At 47.2% G+C, this 27,084-nt stretch overlaps 1 long non-coding RNA gene across 2 annotated transcripts; it reads left to right on the forward strand.

The window, feature by feature from the left end:
• The first annotated feature begins 767 nt into the window (after positions 1 to 767).
• Positions 768 to 26,375, forward strand: LOC112657983 (uncharacterized). 2 transcript variants are annotated; one of them, XR_004812300.2, is made up of 4 exons: positions 768 to 6,012; positions 7,994 to 8,195; positions 23,109 to 23,185; positions 26,017 to 26,375. It is a non-coding gene; the product is annotated as an uncharacterized LOC112657983 (long non-coding RNA). The 2 variants fall into 2 exon arrangements; XR_003135419.3 differs by having other exon boundaries at positions 7,994 to 8,134.
• Positions 26,376 to 27,084: the final 709 nt, after the last annotated feature.

The raw sequence follows: 27,084 nt of genomic DNA on the forward strand, positions 1-27,084 counted from the left end.
ATCCAGGGACCTTGAGCTGAAATTAAGAGTTGGACACTTAACCTACTGAGCCACCCAGGTGCCCCTTAAAGGGCATTTTAATGAAAATTTCTGATTTTGTTTTGAAACCTTTAAAGAATCATCAGCAACGGCAGCAGATTTAGAATCTGAATGAAGGTTAGAATTCTGGCTTAAGAGATTGAAACTTTTGACCAATACCCTGATTATTCTATTTAATGTATGGGATAGAATTCGATGAATGAGTCTGTTCAGGCCTCATCTGGGGTAGTATGTGTGTGTGTGTGTGTGTGTGTGTAAGAGAGAGAGAGAGAGAGAAGATTCCATCAAAGACTTAGATATAATCATTTTAATCACATAATATTTGTCGATTACGCTTGACCCAGTCAATGTGTGATCATATTCTAATACACACATGTGCATAGAGGGGTGCTTTACTTAAAAGTCTGCATTGTTTGGATATATTTATTCACCTGAAGCTTTTTAATAAAGTGCTTCTAATGTAGAATTCAATTATTTTAGTAAGCACAGAAGGTGAGGCAGTTACTCACTGTGCCATAAAGTATTTGAGGCTTCCTCCCCCCTTCTTACTCTTTGATGTTGCATAAGCTATTCACAAATATCAGTTGCTGTTGACATCCAAACCAACAAATATATTTAGCACAACACACCAGAGGCTGGAGAGTAAAGCTTTTAATTAACCTGCAGGGAATTTTCTAAGATCATAGGTTTAAAAAAAAAAAAAAAACCTTAGAAGTGAGAAGTCCCCTGAGAAAGGTAATACATGCATTTTCTCCTGGCTTTTGGATGTCACCGTAGGGCAGGGGACTTCTGACCCACTGATGTAAGGCAGCAGATTGCCATAAAAAAAAATTACTCACATCCTTTGACTAACTCCATACAGTGACCCTGCCCTGCTAAAAAGAACAGTATAACATCCAAAAAATGTTAGTATGATTATTTGAAATTTCAAAAACCCTCAAGCCCCAACATTGTGAGAAGTGGTGTTCAGTCCAATCCTCCTTTTTTGACATTTTCTCTTTGCTCAGGGAAGCCTCCTCCCCTGCCCCAGGACTGGGTGCCTTCCTGCTGCTCCCTCTCTTCCCAGGGTGTGACCAGGGAGCCCTGTCCTTGCTGGTGGCTCATCCCCCTTCCTCTCCTTTCCGGGGCCAAGCTTACCTGTTGGGTCCCCATCCTTTCTCTCTGCTTTCCAACATAATGAGCATTTGTCAGTTCCTGACGGGCTACTGGGTGTGTTGCATTTCCTCCCTAAGACCACACTCAATGTAGTGGGCATTAGTATTCCTACTGTATAGGAGAGGAACTGAGTGAGCGAGGCCAGTGACTGGCCAGAGCAGAGCATGCACGGGAGAGAGGCCAGTCCTTCCCTTCCTCTTTCTTAAGGAAGGTTTCCTGGAAATGATGTGGACACCCTCCTCCCAATCCTTAGTGGCTTTGACCTTGTCTGCCACCGGCCCCTTCTTCCTTTGGACTGTCTGTTCCCACAGGCAGTCAGCTCAGCTCTGCACCAATCCTCTGTGCCCTTCACCACTGCTCCAGTGCATTCTCCAAGCTCTTGGGAGACTCAGAGGTCCCCACATCTCACAGTGCTGATGCCCAGGCTCCATCTACAGGGCCCAGTGTGTATCCGGGTGTCCCCAGAGGCTGGCAGGTGGGTGGGCTGCTGGGGAGCCTGATGGAGATCCCAGAGACTGTGTTTCTTATGCTCCCCTCCACCTTCCCCTTCTCTCCCCTCCACTTGTGCTCTGTCTCCTTCACTTTCTGAGATGTTCAGATAGACAGGAATGAAGCAGCGCTAGTATCTGCAGCTCCCCCGCACCTGCTCTCAGGCCCCCTCCCCTGGCATGCCGTCTAGACTCCTCTGCCTGCCTGTGTTAGATGGGAAACAAACTACACAGTAGGTTGAATGTGGGAAGTTTAAATATAGAGATGTATTAACTGCAACAGGGAAGTAAGTTACACAGATGTAAAGAAAACCCTACAGAACACCCTAAGGCTAATGGAGAACTCCTGTGGAAAGACAAGCCCGGAAGGGGCCCCTCTCCTAGGATACTGGGTTTCTAATAGTGTTGGAGAGAGTGTGATCACAGCCTGATGGGTGGGAGGCTGCTCTCACCTCCCAGTGGAGGCCCAGGTGGGCCAAAGTTGGCCCAGGTGGGCCAAAGTTGGCAGGAGAGGTCACAGAGGGCAGTGGGATGTCAGAAGCCTGGTCTCCAAGAGGCCAGTGTAAGGACCAGGGTGTTCAGACTCTATCTACATCAGAAGTGCCGTGGCCAGGTGGTCACCGTGGGCAAAGGGCTGGGTCTGGGTGCTAAGCTCTGGGTGTAGGGCTGGGGCCAGACACTGGGAGCCAGGCAGCCCCAGCAGGGTGAGGAGGAGACAGCAATACCCCACAGCGGAACCAGGAAGAGAAGCTCCTTCCTCCTGCTGGACCCAGAGCTGTGTGCTGACAAAGCTTGATACTGCATTTGCTGCAAAGGAGAAGCCACTTACAGCTTCTTGATCACAGAGCAGGTGCAGAAGCACGGATCTGAGGCTCAGAGCAACAGATCGACGGCCGACCCTGACCTTGGCTGCTCTCCCTGTCTGGCTCACACAGCTTTAGGAATCGTATTCCCCAGCAAACACCCTCTGGCTCTTCAGTTTGGCTGCTCCATCATCTTTCTCCAGGTGTTGATCTTTCTGGCCTAAGGAGAGTGTCCTCCCGTCTCTCTTCTTGCTCAGATTCGACCCATTCCGTAGGCCTGGTGTGAGGCCCGTGAACTGCCTCCTAACTCTTCCTCTGCTCTGGTTCCACCACATCTGGTTCTTGTCACTTCGCCTCCCTAATAAAACTGCATGTTCCTTGAGACAAGGACAGTATCTCTCTGGCCCCATTTTCCATGGTGCCTTGGATAATGCCTGGTCCTCAGTGACCCCCGATTGATATTCTGATGTGATTGAATAAGGACCTGGAAGTTTCAGCGCTGGGAGCCAGATGGGGAATGTTTGGAAGCTTCTGGAAAAGGAATTCAGTGGCTGCTCCTTTCTCTACTCACACCCAAGACCCAGTCTGAGAGCTTCTAAGAGACTGGGAGCCTCCTTCACAGGCAGCACTACTTATTTCCTTTCCGGTGTTAGGAAGTAGAGTCATTGCAACCCACCCATTAACAGCATGTAACCTCCTGCCATAATTCTGTGTACCAAGTGAAGGAGGAGGAATAATGTCGGGTATAATGAAAATGCTTTTGCCTACTTTGACCTGAGTCTGGTCGGCAAAGGCTATATTACTCTCTTTATCCTCTTTATAAAATGGAGTTGCTTTCATAATAGGGACCTATTTCTCAAGATGAAATACTAGAGATCATAAAGAAGTGGAGAAAGAGAATGACCTGAGTGCTTTATATGGGACATTTTATTGGATCAATGCTATTTTGTCTTATTGCTTCGTGCTTTCCCAAATGGCCGGTAAGTGAATCTTGAATCACTGTGATCTCAGCCTCAATAGCCAGGACTAGGTTATATTAAAAGCTTTGGTCTGTGCAATGAGTCACTTGTTGTTTATGGAGCAGGGCTCCTCAACCCTCTCTGCTGGCATTCCTAAACAGTCCTTTAGAACTAATCACTTTCCTTTAATATCCGGGCTCGATCTTCCCTGACTACCTCCTCCTACCATTAGACTGAGCTGATTTTCTTCTTTTGTATTTTCTTAGCATTAAAAAAAAAAAAAAAAAGGGTAGGCGTGTATAAATATCTCATATCACTCTGTATTGTAATTCTTAGTTGATTCCTTGTCATTCTGGAATGTGCCATCTTTAACTGTGTATCCCCAGGATATAAATCAGTGGCTTACATATAGTAAAGGTTCAATAAGTATTATTGGCATGAATGGGTGGTTGAATGATGACCCAATCATGCTTCCTTTGGTGGCAAACATCAATAATCCAATTTGACCTCTTTTTTGGGCATAAAAGAAAATTTATCTGCTTGTGTAGTTAGGAAGATCAAAGGGTATGACTTCTGGCTTCAGGTATGAGTGGGTTCAGGGAATGATTTTATCATCAGGACTCTTTCTTTCGAAAAGAATCTTGGTTTCTGCAGACATCCAGATTTACTTCGTTATCATAGATCTCTCCATGGGGCCTGCCTAAATAAATGAAGAATAAAGCCACTGAAGGTTCTAGCCCAGGGTTTCTCAATGTGGAGGTATTGACAATTTGGAATTGGTAATTCTTTACTGTATGGGGCTGTTCCATGTCCCATCAAATGCCAGTAGTGCTTCCACACATCGTGACTACTAAATTTATCCCCCTCCTCCAAACTTTCAAATGTCCCCTAGAGAGGATAATACGGCCTCTGGTTGAGATTCCAAAGAAAATGGCCTGTCACCTAGTCTCTATATCAGCTCTTGAAAAGGATTCTGATTGGCTCTGTGTAGGTTGTGTTTCTACTTCTGGACCGATCACAGTGTTCGATGCATTTGGGAGCCTGGCATAATCTGATTGGTCAACGTATTAGTTGTCTATTGCCTCTCAGCAAATTACTCCAAAACTTAGCAGCTTAACGCATTTATTATGGCAAATGATTTCTGTGGGACAGGAATCTGGGAGTGCTGTGGTTGGGCTGTTCTGGCTCAGGGTCTGTCACAAGGCTGCAGTCAAGCTGATGTCTTCCCAAGGCTCACCTGGGGCTGAAAGATCCACTTCTTTTTTTTTTTTTTTTTAAATTTATATTTTATTGGTGTTCAATTTGCCAACATATAGAAGATCCACTTCCAAGCTCAGCCATGTGGTGGCTTGTAGGCATCATTTCTCGTGGGCTGTTGGGTAGCTCACCACATGGCTTCTCCGTAGGCACATGGCAGCTAGCTTCCCCAGAGTGACTGATCTAAGAGAGAAACTGGAGAGGAAAGGAACAGAGGTGAGAGTGCAGTGTGGCACTGCAATCTTTTACAACCTAATCTTGGAAGTGACATACATCATCTCTGCTATATTCTGTTGGTCACACAGGCCAACTCTGGGTGGGGCTACATGAGGGTGCGAACCCAAGAGGCAGGATCTTTGGAGGCCACTGGGAGGCTGGATTACAGGAATGCCCCTCTGGGAAATCACAGAGGGTGAGGACCTGCATTTCCCCAAAGGAAGTCATGCATCGTAAACAAAAAGTAGATAGATGTCTGCTACAAATGAATATTTAAATTCACATCATCATTAACTCACTCAAGGCAGCACAAGGAAAGGTCTGGTGAAAACAGTGCTATGAGTTATTTCTCTTTATCTGTGGCTCATCCCATGCTCCTTAAGAATATTTTTTTTCTGCTGCGAGCTGATGTTTCCTGGTCAGCATTTATTTGTGCAAAGACTTTCACAAGCAATTCAACTGCTGATGTAGAAATAGGTTTTGTAGATCTTGGGGGTACACCAGTATTTGGGGGTGTGACTCTTACATGAATTGTCCTGGCAGCTGCTTACTGTTTCTCCAAAGTTCTCCTTTCTCTGATGCTCTTTAATGCTTTCAACTTATAGCAGAGAGAAGGCATCAGCTCTAGCCTGGTACATTTCCACCGAGAGGAGGTGGGGTGCAGGACTGGAGCAGCCCCGGGAACAGCATACAGCTGAACCCACTACAAGGCAAGAGGTGGTTGTTCAAAAGTAGGCGTTCTGATTCTGTCCATTGGGATAGATGTTCTGCGGTAGTGTTCCCTCGAGACGACGTGGAATAGGTAAATGCTGTTTTCTCATTAGGGATTAATGGTGTACACAGGCAAGGTGATTTCTGAGACTTCGGTCTCTGGTTAAAGTACCGCCAGCAACTGAGCCATCCTGACACCCCACTGCTCTCAGTAATGAGAAACCACTCTTTGCCTTCCCACCGCCCCGCCAGGAAGAAGGCTGCCAGCTATCGTGTAACCCATACCCAGACAGCTGATGGAAGATTTTGCTTCTCCTCCCTCCAAGCTTTTGGAAAGTAATAAAAGCAATGTAGAAAACGAGCGACTCAGGAAATGGGTTGAAAGTAAGTCTTGCGCAGGTTGAATTGTACAAATGGAGGCACTTCCTCTCTTGACTAATGAAAACAAAGATGCCAAGTGTGAGGCCCTGTGTTCCTTCTGCTTGATTTTCCACAAATGCTGCCTGTCAGATTGGGAACCCCTTGACAGTGAATGTTCTGTTCAAGTGAGGAAGAAGATGCATCTGACTTGGGGCAGCTCAACACATCACCAAGCAGAGGCCGGGATTTGTCAGCTCTCTGGCCAGAGTATCTAGAAACAGGCGAACCACTCGGCCTGGCCAAAGGCTGCAGATTTATGCACTGGCCTTTTCAACAGGGCTTCAGAAGTGATTAAACATCTACAAATGACACTCCTCCATTCTTCTTTTGTTCCTGACAAGCCCTGGCCCTTTAACTGTCCAGGTAGCTCAAGAGAGAAGAGTAGAGAAGGTGAAGAAAAACAGCATCCTTAGGAGAATGTGGCCTGTTTCCCTGCATGCTCCAGCACAGATGGAAAGAGAGAGTCACACGTACCAAATTGGTTCTCTTATGCCGGGTCTCACTAGGCTGGATGTGTTGGTTTTACATTTGTGAAACCCAGAATACAGCAGGTCCCCCCCTTATCTACTGAGGATACATGCCAAGACCCTCAGTGGATGCCTGGAAACTGTGGGAAGAGACATCACAGTTAAAGGGGGACTCTGGTATTTAAGCGAAAGGTTATCTATGGCTAGCTGGAGTCATAGAATGAGGGGGTCCTCCCCAGGGGTACTCAGTGGAGTGCTATTAACTTTGGTGTCATTGCCGGAGGAATGAATGGGGGATGGGTTGCCTGAATCTGTGTCCCTGTTTCTCTCCTTACACTTAGGCTCTGACTATTCTGCTGAGCCATGTTCCCTGCCCTGTCCCTCTCATTCCTGAGTGGCCCATTGGCAGGGCTTGGGCAGAAAGGAGCATGAGGCAGATAGAGAGGGGTTTGATCTCTAGCTCTGGACATGGACAGTCCTGGGTTTAATTCTGCTAGCTGTGTGAGCTTGGACAAGTTCCTTAACCTCTCTGGGCCCTGTGTTCTTATGCAGACACTGGAGATAATCGTGGTACCTCTTTAACCTACGGGGCTGTAGTAAAGGCTAAGTCAGATGATGCAGTGCCTGGTGTAACTCAGAAAGGATCTGCACCTCCTGTTCTAGCACCTGGGTGGTCACCCTCACACTGAGGGCTCCGGAGTATAGGATGGCAGAGCTGGAAGGACCTAACCACTCACAGGGCCCCCGTCCCTCCTTCAGTCTTAGGGGTCAAAATCCAGCCTTGTTGCTGTTGTTGTTCAATCAGCCTTCTTGGGAACCCTCTTACACTGTTGGTGGGAATGTGAACTGGGGCAGCCACTCTGGAAAACTGTGTGGAGGTTCCTCAAAGAGTTAAAAATAGACCTGCCCTACGACCCAGCAATTGCACTGCTGGGGATTTACCCCAAAGATACAGATGCAGTGAAACGCTGGGACACCTGCACCCCGACGTTTCTAGCAGCAATGTCCACAATAGCCAAACTGTGGAAGGAGCCTCGGTGTCCATCGAAAGATGAATGGATAAAGAAGATGTGGTCTATGTATACAATGGAATATTCCTCAGCCATTAGAAACGACAAATACCCACCATTTGCTTCAACGTGGATGGAACTGGAGGGTATTATGCTGAGTGAAGTAAGTCAACCGGAGAAGGACAAAAATTATATGGTCTCATTCATTTGGGGAATATAAAAAATAGTGAAAGGGAATAGAAGGGAAGGGAGAAGAAATGTGTGGGAAATATCAGAAAGGGAGACAGAACATGAAGACTCCTAACTCTGGGAAACGAACTAGGGGTGGTGGTGAATGGGTGAAGGGCACTGAGGGGGGCACTTGACCGGATGAGCACTGGGTGTTATTCTGTATGTTGGCAAATTGAACACCAATAAAAAATAAATATATTATTAAAAAAAATTAGCCTTCTTTGGTTTTCTTTCCAGGAGGAGGAGTTTGGAATGTTCCACCACTTTACCTTAGGGAGTGGGGGGAGCTCTAGTGCAGCACTTGGAATTACCTGCCACCTGTCGTTGTATTGGAAGAAGCAGAGCTCAGAGAAACTGCCACGTGATCTTCCTGAGAAGGTTTGCCTCTGTAAAGCTTTGTAAGACCGAAGGTAGACAACTCATCCTACCTTTTGACCAGGTGTCCTTGTTGTTGTTGCTGTTTGTTTTTTGTTTTTAAAGGAAGAGAGGTAATAATTGTGTGATGCAGCCTGTAGGGAGTAAACAAAATACCTCTGTGTTTAGTAAGTCTTTCATTTATTAATTTTCTACTAGGATTTTTTTCTCCCTTTATTTTAAATGGAAAAATAATTTTATTTTTTCCTCACCGAGAGAAATATTTGGTCTTCTGCTGTTTTTCTTCTCCCCAAAGCTCTGCTTCCATCACATCAAAGCACTGCAGGCCTGGCTTCAAAACCCAGTCAGGGGACACCTGGGTGGCTCAGTGGCTGAGCATCTGCCTTCAGCTCAAGGTCCTGGGATGTGTCCTGCATCGGGCTCTCTGCAGGGAGCCTGCTTCTCCCTCTGCCTATGTCTCTGCCTTTCTCTCTCATGAATAAATAAATAAAATCTTAATCAATCAACCAACCAACCAACCAACCAACCAACCAACCAACCAACTAACCCCAGGCGGGAATAAAATGGGGCCAGAGTCAAGCACCTGCCATCTCACTGCCTGGGGCCACACACAGTAGGGTAGGCTTTGCCCTAGACCCCAAAATATTGACATTGAGTGTTTAGACACAGAGCCTGATGCCAAGTGACACCCACAGGGGCCTGGGTCCAGCCCTCCCCCACCACATGGGACCCCAGGTGTCTGAAGTGCTGGAAGCGCACCTGCAGTCCTGGCTGACCAGGGGTGGGGGACCCCAGAGGACAGGCACCCAGCCCCTGCCGCATGGAGCTTCTGTCCTGCGGGAAAGGCAAGCATGAAACCAAGGCTGTGGGGGAAACTCATTCCCAACAGCTATGGGGAGGGAGACCTTCTGAAGATGGAATATCGAGGAGCAGTTGAGGGATGTGGTGGAGACTTGCTCTTCTCTGGATGCTGAGGGTCAAGTAAGTCACTTGAAACAAGTGTTTGGGGAGCTTTTCCTTCACAGTCATATTTGAGACTGAACGAGGGGTGGATATCGGAGGCTGGGAAGAGGAGGAGTTAGCACCGCCAAGTAGCTGGCCAACAGCGCCTCTGGGGTGGAGGGAGCCCGAGTCTGGCCGGCCCGAGCCTGGTGGGTTTGCACCCAGCAGGGCAGGGACTGGTGTCCTCGGGCTGCGGGGAGGCCGCGGTCCTGGTCATCCCGAGACTGCGGAGGCAGAGGCCTTTGGAGCCCAACACCCAGGCCCCTGTGGAGGTGCAGGCTGCAGCGCCCGGCCCCAGAGCCCGCCTTCCCAGGGCATCAGGACCCACTTTCATAATGCCTTTCCACCCACCCTTTAGCTGGCTTGCATTTGCATCCAGGACTAAAGCCTAGGCCTTGTTTGGGGTTTTCAGCTTCTGGAACATTTTCCTTCACTGCTTTCAGAAAGTGTCCAAATGACACCACCAAGGGAAGCCGGAGCAGTTAGATCTATGGCCCCTCTGGGGTTAGCAAATGAATGGCACTGAAGGTGGCTCTCGAGCCCACCCCTGGCGCTTAACTCACTCGGGCGTCAGTGAGCTCACCCCTCAGGACTGGCACATTAGTGACCTCGCAGTAATAACTTTCCTGGCAGAGACCAAAGTGACAGCCCAGCTGGAACCATTAGGTCACTCCCCATCCCTTGCAGGTGTAGATGGCCTCTGATGATTTACCACTGCATCTGAATCCATGCAGGTAGTTATCGAGCCAGGCAGAGCTGCATGCCATTATCTGGCCCCTGCTGTCCTTCCAGCTCCCTTCCCCACCCCACCCACCCCTCCTTCATGTAGCCTGAGTTCGAAGAAGACTCTGTCCTCTTTCCTGAACATACCTCTGTGCTCTAACTGAAGGCATTCATTCACTGGAATGCCCTCCCCTCCCATCTCTACCTGTTGAAATCCCATTATTCTCCAGTGTGCATCGCAAATGCCATTTCCTCCATAAAGCCTTCTGTGATTTCCAGACCCAGAAGTGAATCTGGGCTTCATTGCGGTTTTCTGGGCTCTCATCTCCTTGTCCTTCTCAGAGCATGGTTATTTCCATCAGCTCTCATCCATGGTTGTGGGTCTTTAGCTTTCTGGACTAATTTTTGCTACACAAATATCCATTGATGATCTTTGAGTTCCAATTACTGTGTTACATACTGGCAGCATGAGGATGAATAAGACACTGAAAATGTCTTTGAGGACGTATAAAAATCCCCCAGTGAACAAATAGGCAGGTAAACACCTCATTACAATAAAATGTGCTAAGACACAGAAACAGGGTTCTGGGAGTGCACCAGGATGGACAAGGTCTACTAAAAACTACTCAGGTCCTGGTGTAGCCAAGGAATAATTATTAGCCTTTGAGGGCCCAGAGGAAGGGCCTATGTTGGGAAAAGAAACTGGAGAACCATGTTTGTGATGGCTAATTCCGTGTGTGAACTTGGCTAGGCCATGGTACCCAGATATTTGATTAAACACTATTCTCCATATTTTGGTGAAGCTATGTTTTAGATGAGATGAACATTTAAATCAGTGGACTTTGAGTAAAGCAGATTACTCCTTATAATGTGGGTGAGCCTCATCTAACTAGTTGAAGGTCTCAATGAAATCAAGATCAGCTTTCCCCAAGGAAGAGGAAATTGTGCCTTTGGGCTTGAGTTGCAACATTGCTTCTTCTTTGGGTCTCAACCTGTTGACCCACTCTGCAAAGTTAGAACTTGTCAGCTTCTGTATCCACATGAGCCCATAGCTCAAAATCTCTCTGTCCCTCTCTCTCCACGTATTGATGTGCATGCACACACACATGCACACATACATACACACATGCACACCTCTTGATTCTGCTTCTCTGGAGAGCCCTGACACAGTATTGATCCCCACTGCCAGCTGTTTTGCAGGCAGTATAAAGCCATCAGAAGTCATTAAGTAGGGGTGTCTTGGGTCAGAGCTGTATTAATAAAGGGTCCTTTTTTAAAAAAAATTATTTATTTATTTTTGGAGAGAGAGAGCATGCACAAGTGGAGGGGCAGAGGGAGAGGGAGGGAGAGAGAATCTCAAGCAGACTCTCTGCTCAGAGTAGAGCCTGGCACGGGGCTTGATCTCACGACCCTGAGATCATCACCTGAACCAAAACCAAGAGTCGGATGTTTGACTGACTGGGCCACCCAGGTGCCCCAGTGAAGGCTTCTTTATTAAAGGAGCAGGTTCTAGTCCAGGCTCAACTATAGCTGTTAGCTTTGGGCCACCAGGAACCTCAGGGGGCCCTGCCCCTTCCTGGCCACAGGGGTGTCCTGTGCTGTCTGCCATCAGTAAGGAGTTTTGTCCCATTACCTGCAATGTTGGGGAGGTGGTCACTCTCTTTCGGTTCCCACGGACCCAGTTGGGTGTTCATCACCAGGAACTGCTGAGACTGCGTCTTGCCTCATCTCTGGTTCCTGCCCATCCAGCAGAAGGTTTGATTCTGTCCTGCCTGCCCTGGGGGAGCTAGCCACTGCATTCTGGAAGCTAAGCGAAGGAAGTAAGCATGTGGTTTAGGAGCGTCCCCAGGCAGAGATGCTGGTCCCGGACAGTGCTTCTAATCATAGACACGTCCACCTAGGGCTGTTGAATCCTGTCTCCTTACCGATGGCCGTTGAGAGATGAGTGGCCCTCCATAGGGGGACGGGGTAAGAGCCAGGCTTATTTTCTACAGACTTGAGGACCGCCCTGCCTAGGGTGGGTGAAGGCCTGGCCCTGGAGCAGGCATATGCAAGGCCATCAAATGGCCCAGCTCGGGGAGTGGATCCAAGCTTCAGGGGCAGGGGTTGCTCAGACTTGAGGCACCTGGAGCTTGTAGGAGCTCAGAAGTTCAGGGTCACTGGCTCCCCATCTGGAGCAGTAACTTAATTCCATGAGCCACCCTGACTCGTGTGGCCAAGGATGCTGACATTTTCCTGTTGCTGTTAAATCCAGGCTCCGGGGCAGGAGGGGACCAATTGTAGATGCGGCTGTGGGGGGCTGGAGAAGGCGAAGGTATGGGGAGTGAGGCAGGGCCGACAGTCCTGGTATCATGTAGACTTTCTTAAATTAGCTGTGGGGAGAGGAAATAAGAAAGAAGAGCCAGAAAGTCAGCAGCCAGACTTTCCCATACCATCTGGGATGGGAAGCAGTAAGCTGCCAAGAAAAGCTATGTGCTAGAGCTAATTGGGAGAACTTGAAAGCAGGAGCAGCATGCCGCCCCACGAAATCGAGAGGCTTTTCTTTTCTTTCTCTGTTTTCTTTTTTTTTTTTTTCTCTGTTTTCTTTCCTTCCTTCCGTCTTCCTTCTTCCCCACTCCTCCCCGTCCTGTCCCCCTCCCTTGCTTTCTTTTTTAAACACAGAACTCTATGGAGCCTCAAAAGTCATGGAACTGCTAAGAAAACACAGATCTGAAGATTTGGTATAATCAGAAAGCAAGTATGTAGACTAGTGAAGCAGGATTCAGCTGAGTCATGTCTGATAGTTTACTGCAAAGTGGGGCTAGCTCAGTGTAGCAGTTTGATTTTTTTAAAAATTTATTTATTCAAGACAGACACACACACACACACAGAGGCAGAGACACAGGCAGAGGGAGAAGGAGGCTCCATGCAGGGAGCCCGATGTGGGACTCGATCCCGGGTCTCCAGGATCATACCCTGGGCCAAAGGCAGCGCCAAATCGCTGGGCCATGGGGGCTGCCCAGCAGTTCGATTTTTTTTTTAATAAATTTATTTTTTATTGGTGTTCAATTTGCCAACATATAGCATAACACCCAGTGCTCATCCTCTCAAGTGCCCCCCTCAGTGCTCGTCACCCAGTCACCCCACCCCCCGCCCACCTCCTCTTCCACCACCCCTAGTTCGTTTCCCAGAGTTAGGAGTCTCTCATGTTCAGTTCGATTTTTTAAAATCTTGTTGCAAATTGGATTCCTAATTCGTAATACCAGTTAGGTCACTGTATGCATGCCTTAATTTCTTACTTGTGTTACTCGTAATGCAGAACAGTTTCACTGTGGGGCCCCTGCCACCTTGTCTGGCATGACCAGCCACCTGGTGTGGCCAGGGCTCCATGTGTTGAAAGGTTTAAGGAGACTTTAGGTGAGTGCTTGAAGCTTTTCCTCTCATCCAGATACTTTGAAGGCTACAGAGAGGGTTTGGCCTTCTCAGAGGTGGAGTACTCCTATATCCCCCCAATCAGATGAGGGAACCGGGCTCTGCAGAGTTGTACGATGTGAGTAAAATTGACAGCCAGTGGTTTGCAGGGTCAGCCTCGAACTAGGCTTGTGTGACCCAGAAACCTCTTCTCTTTCTGCCACATCATTATCTTCCTGCTGCCTTTTCACAGACTAAGGGGCTAGTGGCTTTTACAGGCAAGACCGTGAGGAAGCTACCTGAGTGCCTGCTAGGGCTCTGGGTGAGGGTAGGCAGTATGGAGGCGGTGAACGTTGACCCTGCTTGGCTTTTAGCACATTTCTCACTCCTGTAGCCTTCTGCTTCTATGAAAACAGAAATCTCTCCCCTAAGCCATGCCTTGGTGACATTATGTGCAGGCATAGCATCACCTAAGCACAGCAGCTCACCTTTAAGCAAGGGTAGCCTATACATGCCCCTTCTCTCTTGGTGCCCACGATCCTGTCCCAGTGCGGCCTGGAAGCCCAACCTGATACACCCTCTCCGCACCACTCCAGGAGTCTGCTTTCATCTTGCTCTTCTTCTTGTGCATGTTCAACAGTGACCCGCCCAAGGAAACATGAGCTTGTCACTGTGGACTGGAAGGACTCACGAGTGTGGTCCTCACTACTTGGTCCAGGGGTCTTTCCTTTACCAGCTTGATGCTCAGAGGGGTATCCTTAAAGGGTCTCTTCCATATTGCCAGTACAAGAACACTTCACTTTTTTTCTCCAGTTGATCTGATCACTTTCAACTTTCTGTTGACTGTCATTAAATACAGCATAAGTAGAATTATTGCCCAGGGAGCAAGAGAGAGCTTGATACCTCACTATTGATGCATCAAGTCAGTGACTGGTATCTGTTTTGGCCATATAGACTCTTGAGACTTTAAAAGTGAACAAAGATCATTGTTTTCTGTGACATGAAGACACAAATCAATAATGTATTTCTACTTGTGGTGAAATGGGATAAGTCCTAGGCTGAGAAAAAACCTAGATTCAAGTTCCAGCTGCTTGACCTTGGATGGGTCACATAACTTGGATATCCTCAGTTTCTTTCTGTGCAGATTGGAGATGCCTAGTGGAGACTGCTGGCAGACACCCATGAGAATCCAAATGAGATCATTATGTGAGAGAGCTCTTCAATCTATGAAAGCTTAGACAGATATCAGGCAAGGAAGGTTAAAAAATATTCCACATGGTTTCTCCTCCAGGATCTGCAGCCTGGCAGGTTGGTCCCTCTCATGCCGGTGGTAAGAACTTGTGGGTTGTACATTATACCAGGGTCCCAAATGCAACCTGGAAATTTGTACACTTTCACTATACCCTGCATCCATGAGAATCACCAGAAAAAGCATAAAGGCTGGTAGAATTATATTTCATTTCAAATGGTATAAAGGAAGGAAAAAATAATTGCCTATCTTAACATATTATTTTGTGAATATTATTCCTTCCTTCCACTCACCGATCCTTCCATCCATCCATCCATCCATCCATCCATCCATGTTGTTCCATCCATCCATCCATCCATCCATCCATCCATCCATCCATGGTGTTCTTTCCCTCTGTTCATCTATGCACCCATGCATCCATCAATCCATACATCTATGCATGCATGCATCCATCCATCCATGATGTTCCTTCTATCCATCTATGCATCCATGCATGTATGCGTCCACCCATCTGGCTGTCCATCCATCTATCAGTCTATCCGTTCATCCATCAGTCCATCCATCCATCCATCCATCCATCCATCCATCCATCCATCCTTCTACATGCTGTTCCTTCCTTCTGTTCATCTGTGCATCCATGCATCTATGCATTCATCTGTCCATCTATTCATCCATGCATCTATGCATCTTTCCATCCATCCAGTTCCTTCTATCGATCCATGCTTTCATCCATCTACCCACGCTGTTCCTTCTTTCCATCCGTGCCTCCATCTGTCTGTCCATCCATCCATCAGTCCATCCATCCATCCATCCATCCATCCATCCATCCATCCACCTTTCACTGACCACCTGTTAGGTCTAATTAAGCACGTGGGGATATACAATTGATTAGGAGGCAGTTTCTGTCTTTAGTTGCTTGTTGTAGTGAGAGATAAATGAGTAATCAACGAACTAAACTGCTATATGACCAAGTGATATAAATTGATCGAAAGCCTTCTCTCTACTTCCCTCCTTCCCTTCTTCCTTCTTTCCATCCTTTCATTCTTTGCATATAATAGAGTGTTTCAAGGGAATCTAGAGTTCTTTTTCTCATTTCTTAAGAAACAGCAATACAGGGAAAGGAACTGCTCTTTTTGAAGCTATCTGTAGTGTTTCTTTTTCTCCATAGATAGAGGACAGACTTCTTCATTACATGCAGAATGACACTTTAATGGACTTTTTGGTTATGAAGCTCATAAATTCCAGATTGTCTTCTGGAATAAAGTGGTTTAAGACAACAAGAATCTAAATATTTTACATAAAATGTCTTCTGTGAGGGCAGAATTGCAAACTCAGATGATTTCATTGTAGAAACAACTCCCTGCCCCCTCCTATGGAAGCCTCAGAAGAGACCCATCTGGACTCCAACTTGGAAGACATGGTCCTTGGGGAGCTAGTTTGGGCTTTTCATCACAGTCCTAGAATAGGGCCTAGGAGAGCAGTGTCCAGCAGAGCCTGAAGGAAGCTTGGCCCATTGGCTCCAAGAGCAGCCAAAGCTCCCACCAACACCTTGTTAATCATTACAATCTATATTTAGAATCAGGGGATGGTCTGGGGTTCAAGCTTGGGCAAAGTGGTTCTGGAAGCAACAGAAGCTCTGGGAAAGCTAGAGTCCACACCATAGAGGTGACTGGATGTGAGCTGGAGGAGCAGACAGGAATTGGACAGTGTCACTCAGGGAGTCCTAGAACACAGGCCTTAGACCACTGTTTTCAAGGTGCTATTGAGCATATGACTCATGTAGGCAAGAGAGTCTGGGACATTTGGGCATCAGGCAGGTTTACTTAGCAACTCTTTATTCTTAAAAGAATATGCATAACATCTCACCCCCAAGTCACTGGCTCAAATTCTTGGCTAAAGGACACAGAGGACTTTAGCCTACACCATGGCCACCAGAAAAGTGGCCAGGCCAGCCTCCTCTAAGGCCCTGAAGTCAGCCTCATGGAGGTCGGTGGACACGAGCTGGGGCTTGAACCAGGCATATCCCCCTGACCATCTACTCCCCTGTGTCCCCTATGACCACAGTTTTCACTCCTATGAACATGTGGTTCTTATTTCAACTCTGATCCCACCCCCCTCAACCAAGTTGAACCTCTCTGCAGGCATCCCTCCCCTGACAGGGTCTTCAGAAATATACGTGGAAAAACAGCCTGATGTCTAATGTCCTGCACCCCCTTTTCTACAAAGCCTTTCAGGAAGCACAAGTAAACCCTGGCTTAAAACCATGGTTGAAACCATGGCTCATGAAGCCAGAGAATGCTAGATTTACCCTGCTAGGGATAGCTTGTACATCACCAAGTCTAACCCCCCGAGGATCTATCTGTTCCTCATTCTTCTAAAAGACTGAGTCTGCACAGGTGGAAAACCTAAAAGGGAAAAAGGTAATACCCAAGATTGAAGAAGAGTCTCCCATTGGCAGAAACCATCCCTTGCTTGAGTGAAAAGGGAAAAAAACACCGCGTAGTAAAGTTCACCAGCTCTGGCATCAGAAAGATCTGGGGCTGGGTCCCCTGCGAATATGCCCTGGCTGCATGACCTTAAGTCCCACACACATAGTTTACTCATTTAATTCTCAGAACGAGCAGAGAAGCAGGTGTTATTATTTTCATTTAGAAACAAGGAAAATGGATGGTGAAAGGTTGTGCATAGAAAATGCCAGCACTGTGCATATCCACACTGAGTCTGTGGTAGGGGCTCCCTGTCGTTGCTGCCATGGGCCCTGATCCTTGGGATCTCCAGGCGCAGGTGGGTATTTATTTTATCTGAATCATGACAGGATGGTATAAAGAAGGCTTGTATTTACATAGCCCTTCAAAATGTACAAAGCACTTTCCATTCTTTATTCCCAAGAGGGTGGTACCCATTTGAGGAATTGGCCCTGGAGAAACAGGCCTTAGTTTCCTCACCAGCACCTGATTTTCCTACTTCAAGAAGAAGAAGTGCTTTCCATCTCCTTGGAAGCATTGATGCTTCCATTGTGCACCACCCAACAGAGGCGTGGGCTTGGTGCAGCGCTGTGGGTCCTCTTGATCCTAAGGCTTCCAACTGATCCACATCTGGAGATTCCAAAGAGGCAGTGGTGTGGAGGTCCTGGTTGTGATGTTCTGTATGGACATTGCCTTCTGGAGTGTGTTGAATGGCATTCTACTCCCCAAAACACACCACCTATGCCCCAAAAAGGACATGGACACTAGGTGGATACCAGGAATCTAAATGGGAACTTATTTGGCGAGAGAGTGTCTCAGAAGTAACTAAGGATCTCAAGATAAGATCACCCTAGATTATCCAAATTGCCCCTAAATCCAGTGACGAGTGTCCTTAAAAGAGAAGAATAGATAGGGACAGACACACAGAGGAGAGGAGGCCACGTGAAGACAGAAACAGAGATTGGGGGGCAGCCCAGGTGGCTCAGCGGTGTTGTGCCACCTTCGGACCAGGGCATGATCCTGGAGACCCAGGATCGAGTCCCACATCAGGCTCCCTGCATGGAGCCTGCTTCTCCCTCTGCCTATGCCTGTGCCTCTCTCTCTCTCATTCTCTCTCATGATTAAATAAAATAAAATCTTAAAAAAAAAAAAAGAAGCAGAGATTGGAGTGAGCGACCACAGCCAAGGAATGCTTGGAGCCACTAGAAGCTGACAAGGCAAGGAAGGGTCCTTCCCTCGAGCCTTGAGGGGGAGCACAGCCCTGCCTGATGCCTCGATTTGGGACTCTTGCCTCCAGAACCGTGAGAGAATACATTTCTGTTGTTTCAAGCCACCCAGTTTGTAGTGATTTGTTACAGCAGCCCTAAGAAACCCATACACCAACACACACATGCACGTGCAAACAGTTCTGCCCCCACCTCCAAAAAAACTGCAGAAGGCAAATGAAATAGGGAGAAAGACCGAGGTTCTAGTCATGTAGATTGCGAAAAATTCATGTACACAGAAAAGTAATGTCCCCACTACAGAGGGAGAGATCGCTGGAAGGGATTCATTCTCTACTAACTCTTTCTTCGCTCATGCTTCTGGGTCAGAGAGGGGCTGCTGGCTTCATTCAGCTTGAAGCAGTTGCCCGTTTGTTTGGCCTCCAAACTCTTGTGCTTCTTTCAGTCACAGGAGGGACTTGCTCAACAAAGCCTGACATTTCCTAGTTCTTGGCTCTGTGCCTGGACTCCACAACCCCCACCAGGCAGGTCAAACAAATTCCCAACATGTCAGCATGTTGGTCTGCCTGGACCTGGCTTTTCCTTCCCACCCCTGGAAAGCCGTGCGCTGTGTCTCAAGGCTCCATGTGAACAGATGGATGTTGTCCACCCACAATCATAAAGGCTGCTTTGGTAGCCCTGGTGGCTTCAGGAGGGTCAAGGCCAGGGTGGCCCCACTAACTCTGGATGGCCAAACTTTTAAGAAACATTAGTCAAGGGTGTGGATCAGCCTTGTTTACTGGCCTAAATTGAAGCTTACCAGAAACCCAAGTGAGTAGCAACCCAAGACATCAGAGAGCTCCCTTGTCCAAGTAAGGACCAAAGGGTAGGTGACGGTGGAGGGTAGGACCCCAGTGTGGTGGTTGTGACCAATTCACTGAAGGAGCCAGCCCAGTGTAGGGTAAGTGGGACAAATTGGCGCTTCCCTGCCACCTGTTGCCTTTCCTGCCTCGACTTTGTGACATATCTAGCTGATCCTACAGCTTTCCTGGTCAGTTTGGGATCTTCATGAGCAGCCTCCCTTCTAGGTTTAATCCAATTGAGTCTAATATCAAAGCTTCAGTGTTCCAAGAGATGCTTGGAACTCTTGGAGAGTTCCAAGCTTCCAGCCTGGCAGCCCGCAGCAAGGAGAGTAACACAGTGGGGTCCGCTCCGCTCTCTAGGCCAGCCCGGTGAGGTGGAGGGAGGGAGGGAGGGAGGAGAGACAGGGCCTAGGAGGGATCATACTTGCTGGCCTCAGACAGGGCCAGAGGCCCAAAAGCTACCTCTGATTTTTGTGAGTTCTTTGATGTCCCTCTGGGGACTGCCGTGGGGCTCTCTGGTCACCACATTTTGCAGTGGAGCAGGTGGTTCTCCCTTGGACTGGTCAGAGCTTCTCCCAGCTACTGCTTCTGAAGCTTTACTCTTCAGAGACCCTTCTCTTGTGGTCACTTCCTGTTCCGGACACCTGTTGGGAGCATCTGTTTCAAGGCAGTTCCAGTCTCATGACCTTTTGCGGGGCCCGCTCTGGTCTGTGGAAAATGCTCTCTCACTCCTCCATGGTCTAGGAGAGCAGACTGCTCCCAGTGCTGCCCACTTCTCCCCTTGCCCTCAAGGCACTTCTGGTGGGACTTTGATTTTCAGACTGCTGCGGGCAGGGGTCAGGCATCAGTCAGACAGGGTCTCATCAGGCTCCTCAAACACTTCCTTACAGGCCCTTCATCTGGCCTCTGGAAGGGAGAAAGAGCAGGGAACCTCCTCCCCTTCCTGCTGGGGAGCAGGGAACACAGCCTTCCACACCCCCGGCATCCAGAGACCCTCTCCTCCACTTACTCAGCCTGCTGGTGATGATAGGCTTGAGGTCACAAACCTGGCTTTGGCCCCCCCTGAGAAAGTCCCACATACATGGTGCAACTCCCTTCACTGAGCATGGAGGTCAGCTCTCAGACCCTCCTGGGGCCACCAGCAGAGGATTCACTGGTTCTGTTTTCAGAGTGTTCTCGATTCTTCAAGCTCTCATCCCTGTGCCCTCCTTGCTGCTATTCCCCAGCCTCTTTGGAGCCCTTCCCCTGCTTGGGGCCCAGGCCTTCTCCTTCAGAGCATGATAAGCTTCCCTATGGGATGACAGTTCCAGTCAGAAGACTTTGAGATTGTGAACTGCCTCACCAGGCAGTAGCTGGCTGTTGAGGGTGTCCCCCTTTGCTCTGGCTCCTGAAGGCTTCTGGGAGGGATGGTTGAGATGGGAACAGGTCCATGGAAAAGGAGACAAGGGCAAGAGGCCCCTGACCCTTGGGTACCTCCATTTCAGTGAGGTCTGTCTCCACCAGTGATGCCAGGGCAACCTGTGCTTCTCAACACATAATAGTACTAGGGGCTGCTCTATGGAGTGCTTCTCTGGCAGGACCCTCAGGCTAGTCTATATGAGAGAAGACATACTCCTCTTAATGGCTGTGCTTTGGACATGACTGGGTGGCTCAGTGGTTGATCATCTTCCTTTGGCTCAGGTCATGATCCCGGGGTCCTGGGATCGAGTTCTGCATCAGGCTCCCCACAGGGAGCCTGCTTCTCCCTCTGCCTGTGTCTCCACCTCTCTCTCTCTCTCTGTGTCTCTCATGAGTAGGTAAATAAAATCTTTAAAAAAAAAATAGCTATGTGGGACACCTGGGTGGCTCAGCGGTTGAGCGTCTGCCTTTGGCTCAGGACATGATCTCAGAGTCCCAGGATCAATTTCCACATTAGGCTTCCTGCAGGAAGCCTGCTTCTCCCTCTGCCTGTGTCTCTGCCTCTCTCTCTGTGTGTCTCTCATGAATAAATTAATAAAATCTTAGAAAAAAAAAAAAAAAGCTATGCTTTGACCCCAACGCTGACCCCACAATGGCCTAGAGCTTTGATGCTAAGTCTGGTCAGATGAATGGTGGCACCATGTTCAAATAATCCTGCTTTGCCAGAGAGGAAATTACACCCTCTGCCTCATCAGAGACAGTGTAAAGTGATGTGGGAAATGGAGAGGTTGCAAGGGGGCAGGAGACGGAAGCACATAGAGGAGATGAGTCCATTTTGGGGGAAGATGGACTTGTGCTTCTCTGGGAACCTTCAGTGGTAACATTTGGCTGAGTATAATGTGCAAAGGGGGTGTTGGGGAGAAGGCGCAGTGGTGGGGGTGATGCTGGAGGACCAAGCAAGGAACAGATGATGTGAGGCCTGTTGGTCACACCAGGGACCCTAGTTCGTTCGAGAGGCCACGGGGTCTATTACAAGGTTCTAAGTGGGGGTTGACATGATCAGCTTTATAAGTTAGAAAGAATACTCTTGATTGTAGCAGGAAGCATAAAAGGGGTGAGGTGAGATGAGCTAGAGGTGGGAGATCAGGTAAGGGGTTATTACAGAAGTCCAGGGGCCCATGCTGAGCCTGGACTAAGGCCATGGCAGTGGGGTAAGTAGGCTGAATGCGAGAGAGAGAGAGAGAGAGAGAGAGAGCGAGCACTGGAGGTGGAATCAGAGGGGTGGAGGCTCTGCTGGGGAGAGTGAAGGCTCAGGCAACTGGGCGGATGATGGCACCCTCCCCTCGGGTGGGAGACACAGGAGGAGCACATGTCATGTCTGGGCGTCCACAGTGTGATTTGGTCCTTGCTGGAGTCCCTGACCCTGCCAAGGATGGTCCTGGATGCCCACACCTTTCAGTAGACACGTCTAATCTAACTTCCTTCCTAAAGCCCTGGTCCTAATTCACTAAGGAATGCTGCGCTTGCAGAATAATTCCCAAGGCTTTTTCCTTCTTTCTCAGCCAGGGCCCTGTGGTGGATACACTCCTCCAGGCTCGACTGCCATAGTCTCCCAAGAGCACCTTCATATCTTGGCACGCTCCTTGGGTACAACGGTTCCTGTGAACTGAGACTTCCATGTACTTTGGAACAAAAAGTTACTTCTTGGGTCTGTAGAGTGGGTGTTTGCACCTTGATTTAGCTGTCACTGGGTCTGGCCTTTGGGGATGTTAAGTCCAATCGAAGGCCTGATTGAATCAGACTAACAAAAGTTTTGTTTAGCTTCCTCCTTCCTCCCTCCCTTCCTTTCTTTCTTCCTTTCATCTTCCTTCCTTCCTTCCTTCCTTCCTTCCTTCCTTCCTTCCTTCCTTCCTTCCTTCCTTCCTTTCTTCTTTCTTCTTTCTTTCTTTCTTTCTTTCTTTCTTTCTTTCTTTCTTTCTTTCTTTCTTTTCTTTCTTCTTCTTCTTTCTTTCTTTCCTTTTCTTTCTTTCTTTCTTTCTTCTTATTCTCTCGTTCTCTTCCTTCTTTTATTCTTTCCTCCTTTCTTTTTTTTTTTTTTTTTTTTACCAAGCTTATTTAGCACACTCAAAGTTTAGTAACTTAATAGACTGAAGGAAACATCACCTAGGACAGAGATTGGCTACATTTCAATTGTGTTTTCTCTTCTCGGCACACTGGGAGGATGCATTTCCCCACTGCCCCTGTAGTTATGTGGGGACCCATGAGTGGATTCTGGCCAATGAAATGTGGCAGGAAGAGAGATTTCAGTGACTTCTAGGCCTGGCATGAAACCCTGTGTGCAATGGTCCATGCTCTCCTTCTGTGACAGTTTGGTACGACTCATGTTTAAGATGGTGACAATGCAAGAAGAAGAGAGATGAGATTCCTGCCTGAGTCACCTCATGGCATCAAGCCACTGATCTGCCTTGCATGTGATGTGAACAAGGAATAAACCAATATTGTATCAAGCGACTGATATTTGGGGTTTGCTTTGTAGCCTCATCTCTTTGTGAGAAGATAGCACATCTGCACAGCTTTCTCTGCAAAGCCCATCAGTCTCTACTTATAATACTTTGAAAATGGAGAAATGTATATTCTCTTATATATATATTTAATATATGTATATGCATTGTTTTTTTCTTCAAGCTAATTCTTGAAGCAAGGATCCACCAACAGGTACATGCTTTGGGAGAAAGGACTAGACTACACATAAGAAAACTGAGGTAGAAAGAAAATCTTCACAATTTTGGACAGGATTGATTTTTAAAATTGGAAATATATGATAACACCTCATGGCGCTATGCCTGAAAGCCCCCCCTTCCCATCCCAGTGCTTCTCTTTGGGGGGAACGCCTTTTGTTATGCTTCACATATTCGTTGCCATCACCAGGGGACAGCTGAGCATATCCTTCCTTTCCAGCTGATGGGCAGGTGTGCAGGTGGGCATGCAAAGGTCAGTGTGACTTGAGAAAGTGAGCTCTGGAGAAACCACAACCATCATGTATGTCAACAAAACACGAAAGTTTCAACATTTGGTAATTTTTTTCTTTTCTAATGAGGACAAGTTAATTTCATCCCCACTATAAGGATGTCATGGTGTGGTCTCAGCAGAACAGAGAAGGGAGAGAACCCAATCTCTATGAAAGTCTCCTGCAGCCACAGGGAGACAAAAACATAGGGGGAGTGAGATTCTGTAAAAAATATTCAAATACAAAAATAGATTAAAGTTCATTTTGCCCAGTTCATTGTAGCCAATGATGAGAGGTTGAAGCAGGCCTGGTGGTGTAGGAGGGAAGCGATGGCCTGTTGTGTCCAGACAGAAATACAGAGATGGAAAGAGAAAGGGGACATGCTGCCAAGAGAAGCAGCTCTCTCTGTACACACACACTCAACATCCACACGCACACATATGTCCACATGTACACACATCTACATGTACACACACATTCCACTTATACCTTTAACTCATATTTTATAAGAAGAAGATATTATCTGAAGCTTCTCCAAAAAACTTTCTCCCCAAGATCTGGGAACTATAGGTATTTTAGAAAGTCCCTCTTTTTCTCATTTTGCAATACAAATTTCAGGTCAAAAACACCTAGATACCTGTTTTTGTTTTTTTTTAAGATTTTATTGACTTATTTTAGAGAGAGAGGGAGAGAGAGTACATGCACACGTGAGCAAGGGGGAGGGGCAGAAGGAGAGGGAATCTCAGGCAGACTCCGTGCTGAGCACAGAGCCCAGGCGGAGCTCGGTCTCATGACCCTGAGATCATCACCTGAGTTGAAACCAAGAGTCGGACACTTAACTGACTGAGCCACCCAGGCACTGCATCCTCCCATCCCCCGCCCCAGCTACCTGGTTTTAGCGGATACTTGTGTCCATACACGAGTTGTAGTACTCCTCATTTCTTAAGTATAAGGTCATTCCCTCTTGTTGCCATTACAAACAAACAAACAAACAAACAACTCTTTGGACAAAAATCTTAAACTTGAGATTTAATTATGCTTATTATTACTGAGAAGGCCTCTTAATTCATTTGTGTTTCTGTTGTCTGTTTTCTGACATGTAGTTGGGGCTAGAGCTGACTCATGATTTGCAGATCCCCTAGCCACAGTCTGTATTTTTGCTTTTGTTCTGTTTGGGAGAGGAATTAGCCATACTGGACTCCGATCCATAAGCCAGCTGGGTGATGTGGATGCCTTGATTTTGCTGCCCTGCACCGAATCTCCAACTGATTATCCACTTCTAACACCCAAAGATTCCAGGTCTTTAACTGGCCCTCAGCTAGGCAGAGCTGCCCTAGTTGTGGGTAATCTTCGTCCTCTTGCTGTCTTCCACTTTCCTTTTTGGGTGATGAACTTTTTGTTTCTTAACCACCTGTGATCACGAGGATACGCAGGGAGAGGGGAAGCTAAGGCCATTCTCTGTGCTGAACACTATCAACTTTTTTAAGAGGTTTGGGGAAGGAAGTGAAATGCTGTCTACATTTAGATGACTTATAGATTCAAACCCTAGCTTTATTAGGTTATTTGTGGGTTTAATTTTTCTTTTTTGTGGGTTTAATTTCTAAAGTTGATTCAGTCTAATGTCTGGGAAGAATATTTCAAAATCAATTGCATCACATAACATAGTTTGAATTTATTTTCTCTTTATGGGAAATCATGCCACCATTTATGGAGATTTTGGCCTTACACAGTGGGGAAGTTGAGAATGTGCGCCGTCCAACATATCAACAAAACTGAAACTAGAATCTCCCATCAACTTCTGTTTCGATATCATGAATATATTATGCATTGCATCACAAGAGTGTACAGTTGGTTTATTTCAACCTCTAAAATATTTGAATAAACAAATGTCCTTGTAAATAAGAAGTTGACTTTTTGAGAGGATTTTATTCTTAAAATGCATATTACAAACACATTTCCATTATCACTCTTTAAAAAAAACCCAAATATTAATAATTTTTCTACTTTGTATCCTTTGAGTTGTATGGCAACAAGGGTACAGGTCAAAATAAAATAAGAAGCCAAAAAAATTTGAATTCTGTAGGTGGACCATGAGTATCCTGGAGGTCCTTATACTCTGCAAAGAGTGATACTCTGTGCCGTGTGCATCTAATAAATCTTATTTCAAATTCTGCCCCAAATGAACTTATCAACAGCCTTTGCTCATGGCGTTCATTGCCTCTGACAGATGTATCCCCAGCTGGTGTTGACTTCTCCCTGCACTGTGAGGAGATCATTAATCTTGTATGTTCTCTTACTCTGTGGGGCTTTTTTTTTTCTTTACTGAGATTTTAAAGCAGATTGTGCCTGTTTCCACTGACCTTTGAGAGATTTGTCATGTGTCCTTCTTTAAACAGGCTGTGTAGAAACCAATTGCTGGAGTATAGCTGGGGTCAGAGGCAGTATTTCTGTCATCAGGGTGTCAGCCTTGATTTTGTCATCCTTCCTCATGTCAGAATCAGGGGGAGGGCACCCCCACAGAAACATTTATTATTAAGCATCTGAAGAGATGCTCTGGAACCATCCTGATTAGCGATTCTTCTCCAGGCCCGGTGAAGTCACTTCATCCTGCCTCCTGAGCTGCACTGATAAGGTCCTGAGATGCCACCAGTCCCAACTGACTGCCAGTGCTGAGCAAGAGGGGGACCCCTGGAGGGGACTACCTCTGTAGACCTCTGCACTTAAACCTGGCCATGGGCAGTGTTCTCTTGGCTGGGGAGAGAGGAAGGATTGTGTGTCTGTGAAAGCAGCAGAGAGAAGGTTAGTAGAATTATCTAGCAAAGATGCATGTTTAGAGAGGTATCAGTACTTGCTGGACAAAAAAAATGGGTGTAGACAACCCATTTGAGGCTCTGTAAGCACTGCCTTCTCCATGTCTGGTTATCTGTTTATTTCATTTTTGAATTACTTAAGATGTTATTTAGACTGCCCATTTTATATAAAGTTGCCATTTTTCTCCAGAAAAATGACTTTTGCTTTTGTATAATTACCTATATGGGACACCTGGGTGCCTCATTGGTTGAGCGTCTACCTTCAGCTCAGGTCATGATCCTGGGGTCCTGGGATCGAGTTCCGTATCAGGCTTCCTGCAGGGAGCTTGCTTCTCCCTCTGCCTATGTCTCTGCCTCTCTCTCTGAGTCTGGCATGAATAAATAAATAAAATCTAAAAAAAATTACAAATGGCAAGGACCCAACATTTATTAAATGTTTACACTGCTTCTCACCCCACATTAAAACTCTTTGTAGGATTGAAAGCAAGTGATGACAAGCCTGCGGAGAAAAATGGTGCATGTTCCTATTGGACTCCGTCCCCTACCAAATCTCTTCCCCATCCTGTTTACCCAGGGCCTCTGAGTGGGAGGGACCCCCTGGTGCCCACTCTGTAAGCAACATCAAACTCTCCTTCTGCTCACGTCTGGTACGGACACCACATGAAGACACCACTTTCCCACCTTGACAAATTCATGCTGATCCCACCCCCCACCCCACCCCCCCCACCCCCCGCTCCTGAATTGTGACACCTTAGTTGGACTCTTTTAATCACAGCCAGTGGTCCGTTGTTTTCTGATTTCCATCCTTTCTTCTTTTTGTGGATCTGCTGCAAAGTGCTGTGTG

This window comes from Canis lupus, chromosome 35 (assembly GCF_003254725.2).
Source record: "Canis lupus dingo isolate Sandy chromosome 35, ASM325472v2, whole genome shotgun sequence".
NCBI lineage: Eukaryota > Metazoa > Chordata > Mammalia > Carnivora > Canidae > Canis > Canis lupus.